Raw genomic sequence first — 14,568 nt, forward strand, 5'->3', positions numbered from 1 at the left:
TACTTATTATTATTTTATTAATAATAATAATATTATTATTATTATTATTATTATTATTATTATCATCAACAACATTTTTGTACACTCTTCTTTTTCAGCTATTGTGTTATTAGCTTTCCCAGCTATGCATTTAATTTTTTGATTACAGATTATATGGACTACAACCCCAGGAGGTATTTATTAGATGAGGAGAACCAGGTAAACACCTTATTCTAGATCTCCCCATTATTGATACATTGATGTGAAATGAGCCATTGGTCAACTAGGAGTTAATCCCCCACCACTGAGCAATTCACAGTCCATGTAGTTTGCTATGTCTGTAACCATCTTGTATAATATGCTTTTCTGGCTGTGCTAGAGCTGGGGGCTCCAGTGTCTCTCATGAGTCTGCTGGGTCTTGTAGTCCGGAGAGGACTGCTCATGGGCTTACAGGCAAGTGTGCAGAATATTTCCATGTATTCCAGTCTGAGATGAGCTGAGGACATGCAGCTGCCACGAATGGATATTTTCCCTGATAGATCCTGATTAAATTCCACAGATCCTCTGACAGCAGCGTATCCTGATGAGCCCAGGCAGGAGCGAGCAGAGTGGGAGATGATGAAACAGACATGCCAGCGATTCCATCTCCATCTGGAGGACATTATGTACCTTCATTTGTTTTGTCTGCTTTCTGGAAATGTTTCAAATTTACACATTTTTTGTCTATAAATTCCTCCGGAGCGAATCAGAAATCTTATTTATGTCACAAGATGTATGACTATCAGCTTCCCATGCAGAGGGACCATGGAAATAAAGACATTATAAGGGGGGAGCTTATAGTCAAAGTGATCCTTTCCATCCCCTAAGCATGGAAACCTAGTGATACCTTCATTATCGGCTCCATCCGCTGCTACAGATGTCCCCCTCCTCCTCCTCTCCCCAAATGCGTAGCCTAACTAGATTGAACAGCACTGTTACTGATATGCAAATGTTGACTTTTGTCAAAAGTCAACAGTAAAGCCCTTATCTCCATCTTTGACCATGTCCTCTGTCTGCAGAGACAGTGTCACATGACTGTAACAGGAAGGGCATAGGTGTCTTTGACAAGGGGGCTGTAATTGACAGCATGGCTTTACCCAGGGGCATAACAATATCCATAGCTGCCCGGGGGCCTGAGAGTGGAAGGGGGGCCCCATGAAGGATTGCTGAAGTTGCTGTTGACACTGTACGCCTTATGGCATTTCCAGTCAAGAAGAGTTGATATCAGATGTACAGGAAGAGACTATGCAGACAGGTCTCCTGCTACCTGTCCTTGATTTAGATTTTAAAGGGTTTGCCATGCGGCCCTATTAAAATGTTGCTATGGGGCCCCATGATCTGTAGTTACGCCCCTGGCTTTACCTTCTCTGTATTGTGTCAGAGTCAAGATGGCGGCACCCAGCTTTCATGGGATAAAATCAGTCTCTGAGAACAATGTTGTTAATCACTGATTTTTAGCTGTGATAAAAGCCGTCCTGTGTGGCATGGGGACCCCAGAACAGGAGGAGGAGTGTACTGAAATCTCAGCATATACCTTAAAGGGGCAAAGTATAGGGTAAAAGTATGTTACCAGACATTCACTGGTGGTGAATCAATCAATGCATTTATAGCATCTGAGCCAGGAAGATTCACTTGCAGTAAATGATTGGTGAATGTCAGAGTCATTGCTTTATAAATATACCCCAAAGTGTAATTACGCTCCAAATCTATTTTTGTTTTCTTCCAGAATGGTTGGCATCATATCTCACTGCGTACAGTTTTCTTTTGGTGATAATTTGTTTGTGAATCTTTTGCAAAGTTTCTTACCTGGAGATCCTGCCAGGGACAGCACTTCCTGTTTCAGGCTGACAACACTAAGGGCCAGTTCACACCAGATGCAGTGCCTTCCAGCCCGATTGTGACCAGAACGCACTGCCTCGCATTGCGGCCGGCTCACTTTTTTGTGGGGTAGGAGGGGCGTGGCGGGCCATTGAAGTGAATGGCCCCGTAGCCACGCCCTCCGGCCGCAATGCGATCGGCCGCACGGGATCGCAAGGCACATTATGCCTGCGGTCCGGTCCGATCAAAATGCTACATGCACTATTTTGATCGCACCGGACCGCAGGCATAATGTGCCTTGCAATCCTGTGCGGCTAATCGCATTGCGGCCGGAGGGCGTGGCTACGGGGCCATTCACTTCAATGGCCCGCCACGCCCCTCCTACCCCACAAAAAAGTGAGCCGGCCGCAATTCGAGGCAGTGCGTTTTGGTCACAATCGGGCATCTGGTGTGAACGGGCCCTAAGGGCTTGTTCACACCGAACACGTTCCAGGAGCAGAGCGGAGCAGTTACAGAACAGATCAAAACTGCTTCCAATGTATTCCAGTGGCATTTTGGGCTCTTGTACACACCACAGCAGTGGCGTAACAATCGCCGTAGCGACCCAGGCGGCCGCTATGGGGCCCGTGCACAGGGGGGCCCGGCCAGGCATCCCTCTGATGCCGTGTGGGCCGCCTGGGTCGCTATGGCGTCTTGGGTGCTGGCTATCACTGACATAGCTCAGCAGCAGATGTGAAGGAGAACGTTCCCCCTCACAGCCGCTGCGGAGCTGTGTCAGTGACAGCCAGCAGATGCGGCAGAATAGGCCGGTTACACCGGTGTTTGCAGTAAAGAAGGAGGCGGGGCCCGCCTAACAGCAACCCCGCCTCCTCTCACATCACTGGCCAGCGATCTCAGAGCAGGTGGGGCCAGTGATGTGAGAGGAGGCGGGCCCGTCGATAGAAGGAGGCGGAGCCCGGGAACGGAAGAGGAGGTGGCGGCGGCGACCACGGAGGTGACAGGTAAGAGGCGTGCAGCCAAACTGAGACCTTGCAGAGCCCACCATAGAGGTTCTATGGTGGGCTCTGCAAGTGGCATAACTAGCAATCACGAGGCCGCATACAAAATTTTGCTATGGGGCCCTGTGATTTCTAGTTACGCCCCTGCACCACAGTGTTCAGTGCCAGAGCATGTAAAAAAACTGCAGCAAGCCCTATTTTTCCTGCTCTGGAATGCATGCAAACGCATCAAAAATGCATGCAAATGCCCTGGAACGCACTGAAAGCCCATTTTAGGCTTAAAAAACATATTATTTTTTTTAGAAAAACATCTCAGAACGCTTTAAAAATGCAGCAAAAAATGCGGCAAAACACACTGCACTGCGTGTGCAGAAACTCATGCAGATCTGATCCGCATTTGGTGGGAACAAGCCCTAAGCCACCGCCTTGCAATTAGCAGCAGTGTTGTCAGCCTGCCATGGGTGCCGCTTCACTTGAGCTGCCTATCTGATAGAACTGAGAAGCAGCCCAATGGCCAACCAAAGGAGCGCACAATGCGGCCAATGGTACAATGGTAAGGAAGTGGCTTAGCACTGCCAGATTTACAAAAAAATGATGTGTGTTGTGTATCCCGGGATGTGTGTGGGCGGTGGGGCTAGGCGAGAGATGAGGAAGTGGGAGAACCTGCTGAAAAAAGTACTTTCTACCCCCCAAAAAATCTAAATGTGCAATAGGGAGGGTTAGGATGATGTGATATGCTATTTGTGAGCGACGGTCAGCTTTCAGAAAAGTGTATACAGAGAGACATGACGCCGAACATACTGAAAACTAGATTTAGGGTTTAGCTATACTTTAGAGGATGAGTGCACTTATCCTTTCTTTGCTTCCCCCGTGACTTAACAGACCCCCACTCTTCCACTCCCCGGATGCATACTTGCCTCAATCCTCAACCATTTGTTTACATCCTGCGGAATAAATTCTTCTTTGCGCTGGCTTTGTCTGTGTCAGTAGATTCCCATAGACTGCTATTGGACCAAATCCTGAGGTCACAGATGCTTGGAAGACAGAGACGCATATGGGGATCTACTTCTCAGCCACGGCCAGTGCAGAGAAGATCACCAGCAAAGGACAGAAGCATTGTGGTGGGCTATGGAGGTGGAGTATGAATTTCAGGAGGAAGCACATTAGGTTAATCAAGAGCTGAGACCTTCTCAATGTAATTCCTTCTCTGCCTCCCGTGGCAAACTCTAGGAAGGATATGTCACAGCCCCCAAATTGAGCCACAAACAGAGGCCTGTACATGGAATGCTTTTGGGTTCAGGGGTCCCCTGCACTTTTATCAAGGTGGAATGCTTATATCTACTGATATGTCTGTGTTTGGTAGATGCAAGAGAGTTAAACCCCCTGAAAGTCTCTTCTATTTCTTGCTATTCTCTATATTGGTGAAATATCTGCATTGAGCCTAGGTCTGCACACCTGTTGTGCCCATTATATGGGTCTCCCACCATCCCTGCTCTGAGTACCCTGTTCTATGCACCTGCTGTACCCATTATATGGGTCTCCCACCATCCCTGCTCTGAGTACCCTGTTCTATGCACCTGCTGTACCCATTATATGGGTCTCCCACCCTCTCTGCTCTGAGTACCCTGGTCTATGCACCTGCTGTACCCATTATATGGGTCTCCCACCATCCCTGCTCTGAGTACCCTGAAAACCAGCTGTGGTCATTATGAGAGGCTTCCACCATCGCTGAGTTGAGTTTCCTGGTTTGCACACCTGCTGTGCCTATCATGAGGGGTCCCAGCATTGCCTGTGCTGAGTTACTTGGTCCTCACACCTGCTGTGTCCATTGAGGGGCTCCCACCCTCCCTGCTCGAAGTTCCCAGGCCTGCACACCTGCACTACAGCATTATAAGGACTCACACCATTGCTGAGCTGGGTTCCCTGGTCTATGCACCTGCTATGCCCATTATGAGGGGTCCCCATCATTGCTGAGCTGGGTTCCCTGGTCACTGCACCTGCTGTCCCTATTATGATAGGCTTCCACCATCCCTGCTCCGAGTTCTAAGGCCTGCACATTTGTAGCGCCCATTATGAGAGGTTCCCACCATCTCTGCGAGATGTTTTATTTATTTTATATTATCGAGAAAGCAAAAGAAGAAGCTGGGACACACAAAGGTTGGAGGGGACACACAAAACTCCCAGATGGCCAGGACAGAGTCAGGGACTATAGTAGGGAGATCTCACTGTTGGAGTATCCAAGATATGAAAGAAGCCGGGGCTGACCCTGTATACAAGGTCTCACCTATAACTAAGATATCTTCTATGGAATGACACTTTAATTCCGTGAAAAAAATGAGGAACAGGGAATTATGTATTTATTTATTATTGGTATTTATATAGCGCTGACAATTTACTCAGTGTTTTACATTGTTGTACATTTACATCAGTCCCTGCCCTCATAGAGTTTACAATCTAAGGTCCCTATCTCACACATGTATACATACAGGGCCGATTTATATAGGAGCCAATTAACCTTCCAACAAGTCTTTGGAGTGTGTGAGGAAACCCGCGCCAGCACAGGGAGATCATGGCAATTCCTTGCAGATAGTGACCTGGCCGGGATTTGAACCTGGGACCCAATTTAATCAATTATCTGTTCTAATCATATCCATTTACACTTACATTGATATTAGCACCCCTCCACTTAGTGCCTCGATAAGTGTACATAAACATTTGAATGTGAGAGCTATTGCATGATATACATCTCTCAGAGAGAGAAGCAGAGGGCTCTTCTAAGTCCCACTGCTCTAAATCCAGGAGCTCCTATGTGCTTTTTACATTTAATAACAAACTACCAACAAAACAGGACAATACAAGACAAGACAACACAAACCAAAACAATACAATAAAATGTTATTATTATAAGTAATATTATTATTAGTAATATTATTATTAATATTATTATTATTAAAATATTATTAGTATTAATATTATTATTAGTAGTAGTAGCAGTAGTAGTTGTAGTAGTAGTAGTAGTATTTTTAATATTATTATTATTACCATTATTAGTATTATTACTACTATTATCATCATTATTATTAGACAATTCCCAGCACGTTTCCCAGATCAAGAATCGGCTTCATCAGGAGACATGGGAGGCACATCTATCAGTTTACATAAAAATACATGAACTTTAATGTAACAGTTTCTATGTCCGGGAATATAAAGATATTTGAGTCTGCCGAGTGCTGGATATTGGAAGTCATACATGTGGAGGAAACAATTCGATATATATTCAATCGTTTCCTGATTTATGGTTTGTAAATATTTATTTGGCACCACTGAAGTCTCAATGGTGATACAATCATTTGTTCTTTAGATATAATTTGGGACGCGGTGCCTAGACAACCCTCCGGTCCAATATAGTCATCGTTATATTATACGGCCTTGGCATCCAGAGGAATGTAACACCATTGTCAGGAGGAGGAAGCCGCGATATAAAACCCCCGCCGCCGCCGGAGGATTCACCTCGTTTGCTGGAGAAAAGAAAAATATTTAAAATAGTAAAATATTTATGAAAATAAATAGACCGCCATAAAAATATCCGTCATTGGATTAATATCATTGGATTAATATCCATCTATAATTATAATTTAGGCAGAGAGCAGAAGAAGAGGCGGAGCGCAGATTTCCCCGAGGTCGCCTCGCACAGAATTCTGCAATTGAAGTGATTATCCTGAGCGGAGACGAGCGCATGACGCGGAGCGCAGGTTCTGTGGCGGGTTTCCTCTTCATCATGTAATACAATTGATGTTGGTTGTATTTCGCTTTTCCCTTCTTCCATAGACATATGGAGGCTGCCGGTGCTGGCCTGGTCTTGAAAATGCCGACTGCCTGGTTGTCATCAAGAGAGATGTTCAAAACCCGATTACTCTTGGCTCACCAGACGTGGAGCAGGATCTCGTCCTATGCCCCCACCAGTAAGTCCATAGGAAAAATTAGCCCTCTGAACTCCATTAACATTCAGCACAGGTATCATTATTGTTCCAGACAAACAGGCCCAAAGTCCCCTCCTGGAACCTTCTCCACTGACGCATTTCACATACAAAACTGGGTTCATAGCAGAAGCCATTAAGCCTTGTGATTAAAGGAGAACTCCAGGCAAAAATGTTCATAACCCTTTGTCAGGAGCCAGATCTGAAACCAGGGCCTCTGCCTTAGCTGGTGGTGGTTCTACCTGCTGACCCACCTTGGCTAGCTCCTTGCCTGATCTCATGTGTAATCCTCAGGTAAACCTAGTGTCTGCTGAACCCTGAACTCCTTGCTCCTCCCTTGAACTTCCTATTTAAGCCACGCCTCTGCACTTCCTGTTTGCCAGATTATTGTGCTCCTGCCATTATCTTGCTTCCTTGCTCCTCCTGTGATACAATCCGCTCATACTGCTACCCGTATGCTGGCCTTTGGCTGCTGATTCACTGACTACTCTCATCATCTTCCACTTCACACCTGATACCTTGGGCTACTGACCGCGGCTTGATCGCTGACTACGCTTCTGCCTGCTCCTATACTACTACCGTCTGCTTGTGTACCGAACTCGGCCTGTTTTACTACGACTTTGCCTGCTGTTTCGGCTGCTGGGCTCTGAGCCTGATCCAGATTGTGACACCCTTGCAGTGAAGCTACCCCCTCACTGCAAGGGTTAAGTGCTTGCATTCGTCTAGGCATAAAAATACCAAAGTTACACGCACCTGAACCCCAGTGGCGGTTGGCTGTTTCATGGCTTCCCCAAGCCTGTCTGCTCCTCTGATGCAGCAATGGTATGTCCCGCAGCATCCTCACATCCAATACACTGTGTATAGAACGTGATGACTCACAGACCACTGGAGTGGAGGGGGAGAGAGACTGCAAGGAGCTAACAGCCAGCCAGCTCTGAGGATCAGACGAGTAAGACTTTGATGAGCAAATGAGCAATTAACTCTTGCAATGGGGCAACCCCTCGCAGAAAATGTTTACTCTGAGTCCTCCTTTAAGCTTAGTTGTTGGGTGGAACGCATCAGTCGAGAAGGTCCCAGATGAGGGCTTTATGTCTGCTTGTCTGGAGCGATAAAGTTGCATAGGTGTTGTTCCACTTTTTCTGCTTTGGATTTTCAAGGACTACCTGCTTGTCATGTGGATCCGTTGGCACCAGTGCCTCCCATGTCACTGACTTGGATCAAGTATGCACCAGCAGCCTGCTTGTCTATAGACAAGTCTGGTCTATGGAGCTCCTGTCTGTCTGCCATGAACATGAAGGTCTGATCGTGTTGTTCCTGTGTGTTGCTACTCACCCTCCTATTGGCATATAACCATAGAAAATCTAACCCAGGGAACAGAATATCAGCTCCCATGATGCACTTATGACACAAGGCATTGTGCCAGTCATTTTGATGTAGTATAGAGGGGTGGAGTCAGATTTGGTTGCTTTGGCATGACAAGGAAAGGTGGGGGAATGCCCCTTGTTAACTATCAGTGAGCCCTTCCATTAAATATGAACTGCCCCTTGTAGGGTGGCAGGGTTCCAGGGGGCAGCACCAAGCCTCAAATTGTATAACATATTTATTGTGTTCATGTTTGCTGGCCTTCTCTGAACATATGTGGTCCCATTCGGAGAACTGTAGGAGAAGAAGGGTATAGGGGGAAGGCAGGGAAGGAGATATAGGGGCAAAGAGCTCCAGGGGGCACAAGACTTCATAGTTCAGGACACCGGAAAGCTATCTCTTCTTTCCCTTGGTTGGTGCTCTATACAGTTAAAAAGCAAGTGTGAATATAAAATGGATCCCCTGCCGCCTCCAATAGTGCATTTTAGATTTTGTTTTTTTATTAAAACAATCACATGACATAAGGGGAGGAGCTAGTACAAAGTGGTGCCAAAGGCAGCGTGATGGTTAATTATGACCTTGAATGCTCCTTCCCATACACACATTATTTGCTTCAGAGACCCAAACTATACTACACTCTATGACTAGAAGTTGGTGGACATCTGACTATGACACCTATAGGAACGTGTTGGTCATCCTGTTCCAAAACCATGAGCAATAAAGGGGAGTTAGTCTCCCTTCACAGATCCAAACTACACTATATTGCCAAAAGTATTGGGACACCCCTACAAATCATTGGATTCAGGTGTTCTGTGACATTTCCTGGCTACTAAATATTCAGCGGTCACCTGTTAGTGGTATTATAACAAAGTGGAAGCAACTGGGAACAACAGCAACTCAGCCAGGAAGTGCTAGGCCACGTAAAATGACAGAGCGGGGTCAGCGCATGCTGAAGCGCACAGTGCGCAGAAGTCGCCAACTGTCTGCAGAGTCAATAGCTACAGACCTCCAAACTTCGTGTGGCCTTCAGATTGGCACAACAACAGTGCGTAGAGAGCTTCATGGAACGGGTTTCCATGGCCGAGCAGCTGCATCCAAGCCTTACATCACCAAGTGCAATGCAAAGCGTGGGATGCCGTGGTTTAAAGCGCGTCGCCACTGGACTCTAGAGAAGTGGAGACGTGTTCTATGGAGTGACCAATCATGCTTCCCTGTCTGGCAATCCGATGGACGTGTCTGGGTTTGGCGGTTGCCAGGTGCCGGGAGAATGGTACTTGCCTGACTGCATTGTGCCAAGTGTAAAGTTTGGTGGAGGGGGGATTGTGGGGGGTGGGGTTGTTTTTCAGGGATTGGGCTTGGCCCCTTAGTTCCAGTGAAGGGAACTCTTAAGGCATCAGCATACCAAGACATTAAGGACAGTTTCATGCTCCCAAGTTTGTGGGAACAGTTTGGGAATGGCCCCTTCCTGTTCCAACATGACTGCGCACCAGTGCACAAAGCAAGGTCCATAAAGACATGTTTGGGGAGGAGGAACGTGACTGGGCTGCACAGAGTCCTGACCTCAACCCCATAGAACACCTTTGGGATGAATTAGAGTGGAGACTGCGAGCCCGGCCTTCTCCTCCAACATCAGTACCTGACCTCACAATATATACCTGCGGGTGGAAGTCTAGCTTCCGCTGAACTTCTGTGCCCGCTCTAGCTGTAGTGCAGCAAGCCTCACAGACCTCAACACTACAGTCCCATCTTCACCCCCCTCTCCTCCTAGCCATATACAAAGCAATCGGCCCCAGGCTGTGTTTTGTGATTGGCCAGGAGAAGAGGGGGGACAGAGGATGCGACAATCTTCAGTCACCCTGTAACTTAAGCTGGGCTTTAATTGTTCACAAATCTTCTGTATGGTAGGTCCCCCATCATCTCCATCAAACTGACAGTCGCCCAGCAGAGACGCACACGACCGGCCTTGACAGGCGACTGATAAATGGACCTCCAGCAGGCGGAGACCCCACAATAGGTCCTTTTCACCGACGCCCCTCATAAAGAACCCTCCGCACGGTGTGTGCCCAGGCAGTTGCCATGGCTACCTCCAGCGGCTCTTTGATAAAGCGAGGGGCCGTCAATAAGTCAAGCCATTAATTCAGCCTCCTCCATTTTAGAGCTCAGATGTCAGCGCTGGAGCTGTTAAAGGGAACCGTTAACCCCATGAGCGCCGCTGCCTGTTTTTATCCCTTTATCCAGGTAGACGCACGGGAATAATGCCGAACTCTGAGGATTATCCTCTGGTCTTTGTGACGTTTTAATTATGAAAGTGTTCCGTAATGCTGCAATGATGCCATATGATATAGCTGGCTGAGGTTATATCTGGCACGCGTCTCACCCCGATACCTTCCCAGCCTGACAATGTTATTTATATAAAGGAGGGGGCGGGGCTCTGGATTGAAGCTTTTTTTTTTCAGAGTGCCGAATATTGAAGAGATTAGAGAGCAGAAGGGAATCCATGTACATTAATTCTTGCTTAAAGTGGACCTGTGACAAACCAGGCTATGCAATATGAGCATACAATATATGGCCAGCAGGATGTGGGCACCAGAGCATCACACCTGTATGAGCTGGTTGGACATCCCAATTCAACCCAATGGTCACTAATATAGAGTTACCCCCCATGGCCATTAATATGGAATTGCTCCCCCATAGCCATAAATATGGAGTTGCTCCCCATGGCCATTAACATAGAGTTGTCTCCTCATGGTGATTTATATGGAGTTGTCCCCCCATACAGCTCTCCAATGTCCTTTATTAATACATTCAGTGCATCCACTGCAATGGGCTTAGCTAGGTATCCCATTTATTTAGTACAGAGGTAGGCAACCTTGGCACTCCAGCTGTCATGGAACTACAAGTCCCATGAGGCATTGCAAGACTCTGACATCCACAGGCATGACTCTCAGAGGCATGATGGGATTTCATCACAGCTGGAGTGCCGAGGTGGGCCTACAAGTGATTTAGTGCACCATTCCATCCCATAAAACCTCCCCATATGCTTTGACGATGCTAAAATGTATTTGTTCCTGCCAATAAAGCTTATTTGAATCTGAATTTAGTGCATCACCACAGTTTGCAAAATGTAGCACAGCAAAACATTCAGGGTTTGTTGCCTAAAGGCAGGCCTGGCGCTACCGTTAGGCAAGTCAGGCGACCGCCTGAGGGCGCTGCAGGGTGAGGGCGGAAAAAACAGGGCATTTTGACAAGTAGCGGCAAGTCAGCCCTGGTCCAGTGGGAGGAGCTCCAGGTGGGGGGTCCTAATTTAGCTGGCCGGCGACTGCCAGAGGATCCCGACACGCGCTGGCCAGTCGCCTCACTCAGTCGCCGGCCAGCTAAATTAGGACCCCAACTGGAGCTCCTCCCACCAGACCAGCGCTGACTCGCCGCTGCTCTCCCGTGCCGAAGGAAAGTGAAAAAAAAAAACATAGCGCAAATATCGGGGCATTTTGACAAGTGACAAGTCAAAATGCCCTGTTTTTACAGGGGGTCGGGGCGCGGGGCGCAAAAATACACCTTGCCTACCTTGCCTAGAATCCTAGCACCGGCCCTGGATCCCGCACATTTACCATGACACCATTGTATGAACAGATCAATGAGCCAGCTAAAGGGATGATTTACCTCTCCATCTTCCTATCTATAAATACATCATCTTTGTCCTCTGAAGTCCAAGGAGGATTCATCCTGAACCTCCCAATACAAAGCTATAGAGGATGACCTCAGGAATCTCTGATCTCTCCGGGGGCTCCGGGACCCCCCACAGAGCACTTCGCACTTTTCATAGACGGGGCTCCGTTGGGGATAAAACAACTGGTAAAGGTCACAGCATTTGATGTCCACCAAGCTTGGATCTGACCTCCTCTATAGAATCAATCAACGAAGAAAGGTAAACCAGGTCACCTTTCTAAAAGAAGACTTCTGCTTCTGGGACGGTGTAATGGAATATCCTCCCCGCCAGACTCAGGTCTATTACTCTGTCCACAATTCGCCCAATTAAGGAGCACTTACTGGAGCAAAGGGCCCCATCATACCCCTCAGGGTCCCCTCACACTATACCCCCTCAACCACTTCAGCTCTCCCCCTTGTACACCCACTATGGACCAGAGCAATTTTTACATTGATTGGCCCTAATAACTTTGTCATTACGTATTCTGAACTCCGGCCTTCCCTTCAAACTTGCCCGATTACACGCGCAAATAGCTTCCTTTGATTTCACTGCACACTGGGAGCTTCCTACAATGTGCACTAGAAGATGCAGCAAGTCAGATAGAGCCCGTCTCATTTCCTGGCTGGAGGATGTCCATCATCTAGCACTTTCCTCCCTAGTCTGACTGTACCTGGCCCCGCCCCTTCCATTCATTGGATATTGGTTCTGAGGACTCTTGAGAGGACTACTGAGGCAGGAAAGGCAAAACGTAAGCAAGTTAAGCTTCGGCTTTCAATTAAAGACAAACCTTTTTTTCCTGTTTTCCATACATTAGGAAAAGGTTAAGACCCTTGTCATTTTTCTTTTAAAGTCTTTGTCTCTTTGGGGAGATTTTCCTTTACTTCCTGTCTTGGAGACACAGTGGAACATGTCTCCTCTCCAAATCTTTTCATCAAATCTTAAAATGAATGAAAAACGACGCATTCATCTAAGACTACCCTGTTGAGAGTGACAACGCCGTTGTGTGATTTTACATTGGGAAGGACAGTGTTGTCACTCTATAGAGGGAGTTGGAAAGGATGGACTGGCAGGATCAATAGGTCATGTTACGGGGAAGGGAGGGGCTCAGAAAGACGGCTACTGACACACTGCGTCATATGGCACAAACACAGCCCAGGGTTCCCCTTTAAAATCCTTCTTGGGGATCTGTGGCCGATGAATGCTGAGGAATGTGATGCGCCCGCATTCTCCTGCTTATAATAAGCGTGTCCCTGAGCCCTGTATATATGGACCCTGAACGCTGTGACTGCACTTCTACATGATTGGAGAGGGCTGTAATGAAGTGAAGAGCTTCAATCAGAGGCAGGATGATGCCGCGCTGGACCGTCTCATTATAGACTGATGCACTTCTACAGCTTCTTAAAGGTTCTTGTTGAAGCAGAGTGGGGGAAATAAATGAGGCTTGTATGCTATTTTCTGTCCTTGTAAATACGAGTTGCCATGGCACTGCATCGCGCGCCGTTGTTCCGCTCTGCCTTTGATGCGGTTGAACCTAAAGGTCTATTGAGGAGCGTTTAGCATTGTGGCGTGCAGTGAAAACCTCTGAAGCGCCCTCACCGATCCTTCCTGATCATTGTCTGCTTTGAGATATGGACAATGACCACGAACAGAGTCGCCGATACTTTAAGGCCTCATTCACACTGTAATCGGCCGGCACGTACGCGGCCGTATCGGGCAACTCCCGGGAAGGACAGGTGCTGCGTGTGATTAGTAGATTTCTCACATAATTCATTCCCACAGCTACCTCATGTATCATTTCCCCCTCCTCTTTTAGAGTGTAAGCCCTCAGGGGCGGGGCCCCCCTTACCATCCTGTCTTGAATTGTATTGTAACTGTAATGTCTTCCTTATATTGTAAAGCGCTGCGCAAACTGTTGGCGCTATATAAATACTATGTAATAATAATTAGTACGCAGCCCCCGTCCTTTTCTATGGGAGTATGCGGCCGAACGCCGCCCTACGCTCACCCGCCCTGCACATCCGTGTGGGTGCGGGTGTCCGTACTCGTACGCTGATAGGATGGATCCTGTCTGCGTCCGAGCCGGGACACCCGCACCCGTACACACTTCGGGTGAGCATAGGGCGGTGTACGGCCGCATACTCCCTTAGAGAAGGACAGGGGCTGCGTACTAATCACAGGCAGCACCTGTCCTTCCCGGGAGCTGCCCGATACGGCCGCGCATGCGGTATGGAGCTGTACGCGCCGGCCGTTTCTCGTGTGAATGAGGCCTTATAGTGCTCCTAAAGCTGAACCCCAAAATAAAACCTAAAAAAAAAACAATCTTGTGCGGCGGAAGGATTTGTAATTCTGTACAGACAGTCTTGTGATGCAAGGTGTAAGAAGTTGCATTAAAGGAGAACTATGGGGTCAGTGTTTTTCCCCATAGTTCTCCTTAGGGTAACGGGAGGACACAAACTAGCGTCCTCCCGTTACCCTAAGCTACAGCTCGCGGTATACTGAGACGCCGCAGCCGGAGCGGATCCCGACCTGGACGTCGGGATCCGCCCAGCTGCGTGAGTGACAGCTGGCTCTGCCTCTAGATAGGCAGAGCCAGCTGTACCCGCCCCCTCCCCCGTCCATTCTGCCAGTCAGCGCTGGAGGATCGGGGAGGGGGGAATCCAGCCCCTCCCCTGTCACGGCAGAGAGCCGT

General features: G+C 47.9%; 1 protein-coding gene across 1 annotated transcript in view; it reads left to right on the forward strand.

The window, feature by feature from the left end:
- The window catches only part of LOC108800422 (probable G-protein coupled receptor 151), a 15,424-nt gene extending 2,194 nt beyond the window's left edge, over positions 1–13,230 (forward strand). The window contains exons 2-3 of the mRNA XM_018572405.1: positions 267–268; positions 13,219–13,230. The gene's annotated coding sequence lies outside the window, so the exon portion shown is untranslated. The remainder of the gene's footprint in view (positions 1–266; positions 269–13,218) is intronic.
- The last annotated feature ends 1,338 nt before the right edge of the window (positions 13,231–14,568 follow it).

Source organism: Nanorana parkeri, unplaced genomic scaffold (genome assembly GCF_000935625.1).
Source record: "Nanorana parkeri isolate BGI_ZX_2015 unplaced genomic scaffold, ASM93562v1 scaffold2019, whole genome shotgun sequence".
In the NCBI taxonomy this organism is placed as follows: domain Eukaryota; kingdom Metazoa; phylum Chordata; class Amphibia; order Anura; family Dicroglossidae; genus Nanorana; species Nanorana parkeri.